Below are 4,212 nucleotides of genomic sequence, written 5' to 3' on the forward strand. Positions count from 1 at the left end.
TAAGGCACAATTCTCTATAGAGGACCTAACAGAAATCTTCAAAGAAGAAGAAGACATGGCAGCCGAATACAACAACAATGCAAACAATGCAAGGAAGGTGCTGGGTGACTTTACTGCACCTACTCCCGACTTCTATGGGAGAAGCATCTCTATCCCTGCCATTGGAGCAAACAACTTTGAGCTTAAGCCTCAATTAGTTTCTCTAATGCAACAGAATTGCAAGTTCCATGGACTTCCATTGGAAGATCCTCATCAGTTCTTAGCTGAATTCTTGCAAATGGGGTAGACCCTGAGGTCTATAGACTTATGCTATTCCCTTTTGCTGTAAGAGACAGAGCTAGGACATGGTTGGACTCACAACCTAAAGAAAGCCTGGACTCATGGGAAAAGCTAGTCAATGCCTTCTTGGCAAATTCGTTCCACCTCAAAAATTGAGTAAGCTTAGAGTGGAAGTCCAAACCTTCAGACAAAAGGATGGAGAATCCCTCTATGAAGCTTGGGAAAGATACAAACAATTGATCAGAAAATGTCCTTCTGACATGCTTTCTGAATGGAGCATCATAGGTATTTTCTATGATGGTCTCTCTGAACTATCCAAAATGTCTTTGGATAGCTCTGCTGGAGGATCTCTTCATCTGAAGAAGACGCCTACAGAAGCTCAAGAGCTGATTGAAATGGTTGCAAATAACCAATTCATGTACACTTCTGAAAGGAATCCTGTGAACAATGGGACTAATCAGAAGAAAGGAGTTCTTGAGATTGATACTCTGAATGCCATTTTGGCTCAGAACAAGATATTGACTCAACAAGTCAATTTGATTTCTCAAAGTCTGTCTGGAATGCAAAGTGCACCAAGCAGTACTAAGGATGCTTCATCTGAAGAAGAAGCCTATGATCCTGAGAACCCTTCAAGGGAAGAGGTGAATTACCTAGGAGAACCCTATGGAAACACCTATAATTCTTCATGGAGAAATCACCCAAATTTCTCATGGAAGAATCAAGAAAGACCTCAACAAGGTTTTAACAACAATAATGGTGGTAGAAACAGGTTTAGTAATGGCAAGCGTTTTCCATCATCTTCTCAGCAACAGACAGAGAATTCAAAGCAGAACCCCTCTGACTTAGCAACTATGGTCTCTGATCTAATCAAAACCACTCAAAGTTTCATGACTGAAACAAGGTCCTCCATTAGGAATTTGGAGGCACAAGTGGGACAGCTGAGCAAGAAAGTTACTGAACTCCCTCCTAGTACTCTCCCAAGCAATACAGAAGAAAATCCAAAAGGAGAGTGCAAGGCCATCAACATGGCCGAATTTGGAGAGGAAGGAGAGGAAGTGAACGCCACTGAGGAAGACCTCAGTGGGCGTACACTGACCTCCATTGAGTTCCCCAATGAGGAACCATGGGAATCTGAGGCTCAAAATGAGACCATAGAGATTCCATTGGACTTACTTCTGCCTTTCATGAGCTCTGATGAGTATTCTTCCTCTGAAGAGGATGAGTATGTCACTAAAGAGCAAGTTGCTAAATACCTTGGAGCAATCATGAAGCTAGATGACAAGTTATTTGGAAATGAGACTTGGGAGAATGAACCTCCTCTGCTCACCAAAGAACTGGATGACTTGTCTAGGCAGAAATTATCTCAAAAGAGACAAGATCCTGGGAAGTTTTCAATACCTTGTACCATAGGCACCATGACCTTCAAGAAGGCTCTGTGTGACTTAGGGTCAAGTGTAAACCTCATGCCTCTCTCTGTAATGGAGAAGCTAGGGATCTTTGAGGTGCAAGCTGCAAGAATCTCACTAGAGATGGCAGACAACTCAAGAAAACAAGCTCACGGACTTGTAGAGGATGTTTTGGTGAAGATTGAAGACCATTACATCCCTGCTGATTTCATAGTCCTAGAGACTGGGAAGTGCATTCGCACTTTAAATATTTCTACCTCCCCTAATCATAATTCCTCATTTCTTAATCTTATTTACTCATAATCAATTTTCTCAGCTGTAGTACTAGACAGGTCTCAGCCGGTACTGCCGGTCAAAATTTCACTGCGCGCTTTTACGCAGAAAACTATGTCTTCCGACTCGGAAAAATTCACTGAATCCAAATATCATATTTAAATCATCAAATTCTAATTGCCAAATCTTCCATCCATATTCGCTCCTCCTTAACTTATTATTTAATTAAATTTCGATTAGACCGGGTATTACATTCTACCCCCCTAACAGAAATTTTTGCCCTCGAAAATTCCATCCATCACTACGAGTACGCGAGCATAGTCTGCCTTTATATCATACGCATAACAGTTCCAAGGTCCTTTTACTCTGCGCGCTTCCGTTGCCGCGCTTTGATTTCTCTATCTCTGAGGGTCTCAGTCATTCGTTCAACACCGACCAACAGCCTCCTTCCTTACTCTTATCGTCTCATCAACCCACACCCTATTAAATCTCAAATCATGTCATCAATAATATTGCCATCATCGTTAATCATAGCCATCATCCCACATCACTATAATCAATCAAAGCTTTCTTCGTTTTTAGAATTCAATGAGTTTGGACTAACAAGCTGACAAACTCTTAAGAATCCGCTTTCCTTTAATAATCTATAAAAGCTTTCGAGACACATTTCTTTTGTTGAAGTTACTCTGATAAAAAAAATCATTTTAAAAAACATAACCAACAATCCTTCAAATTCTTGGGAAAAATTTCAACAGCACCTCCCCAAAAATTGGAGTTTACCACCCGTCACGGGTTTCCTCAAACCAATCTAAGTACCACATCAGCATTTCAATTTAATGGTTTTCATATTCGTCTTTCAAAACCGATCATTATAAACCTCAATCTAAATCCAAGGTCACCATGACCAAACATCATAGCACTCATCTCTCGAACACGACAACTTGCACTCAATCATCATCTAAATCCGATTACGCATCAATGATAATTTTCTCATCCGTTTCAGAACCATCAAGGCTCACAGCCGCAATTAATTCCAATTATCTAGAATCATTATCTGCATAAGCTCACTAAACTTTTAAGTACTCAAAGCATAAGGCATTTTTAATCATACCCCACTTTTCCTTATTATTACCATACTACGCTAACGCTTTAGCAAGCTTCCGCTATGCCACTTTGATTTCTCGTCAAGTATTAGCTCCATCACTTATTTTCTCAAGTACCCAACCGCAACTTAGCATGACTGGTATTTCAAATCAACGTTTCCAAGTCCATCATTTAGGACAATTTCTTATCTATTTAAATCAAAGGAACTAAAAGTCACGGGTCAATCCGTTTTACCAAAAATCTAGAAATCAACCAACTACATAACAAACACAACACATCATTCTCAACAGAAAATCATTTACATCACAGGCATTTATCCATTTGTATTAAGGTAAATCCTTACTCGGACCATCCGGTTTGCTTCTCAGTCTAATATTAAGCTCGACAGTCCCAGTTCTACTGTACATGCGGTATTATAAAATCATGCACTGTCCTTTAAGCTTGATGATAATAATTACCTCAATCTTACTGTCGCAATCGGCCCGTATCCTGACTCTCTCCTTGTTGGCAATTTCTTGATACATGCCCTGGTAACCCGCACTTGTAACATACACCTAACCCCAATCGGCACGGCCTATTTGGGTGATGACTTCCACACCTCTGACAGCTCGAAACATCAGAAGCAGCCGCTGCCCGTTTTCCCTTACTGTTTCTTTGGGACTCCTCACTCGTCGCAAAGTCATTTCGCCTTTGAGGAAAACGTTGTGGGTATCCTCTTCTCCTAAACTCTTGACCCCTTGTTAGGTATTCTTGATTGTGCTCCCTGCGGTGGGACTCCCGACGGTCATTCTTCGCCTCATCAGCCTTCCTCACACATTCTTTAGCAATACGGCTCTTGTTCACAAGTTCGGAGAAGACCCTAATCTCCATCGGTCCAACGGAGCTCAGGATTTCACTTCGAAGTCCTCCCTTATACTTAATACACTTCCATTCCTCGAAGTCTCCCGGAGCTCCATGACACATGCGGGAAAACCTGAATAGCTCCTCAAATTTGTATGTATACTCAGATACGGACATAGCACCTTGCTTCAACTGTAGTAACTCCAATTCCTTGGCTGTCTTGGCAGAATTTGGAAAGTACTTGGTGCACGAAATTGCAATCACACTTTTGCAATCCCGCACAACTAACCAGCAAGTGCACTGGGTCGTC

At 41.3% G+C, this 4,212-nt stretch overlaps 1 non-coding gene across 1 annotated transcript; it reads right to left on the minus strand.

The window, feature by feature from the left end:
* Positions 1-437: 437 nt before the first annotated feature.
* Positions 438-545, minus strand: LOC130983422 (small nucleolar RNA R71). Its single transcript, XR_009087414.1, has one exon. It is a non-coding gene; the product is annotated as a small nucleolar RNA R71 (small nucleolar RNA).
* Between the last annotated feature and the right edge of the window lie 3,667 nt (positions 546-4,212).

This window comes from Arachis stenosperma, chromosome 5 (assembly GCF_014773155.1).
Source record: "Arachis stenosperma cultivar V10309 chromosome 5, arast.V10309.gnm1.PFL2, whole genome shotgun sequence".
NCBI lineage: Eukaryota > Viridiplantae > Streptophyta > Magnoliopsida > Fabales > Fabaceae > Arachis > Arachis stenosperma.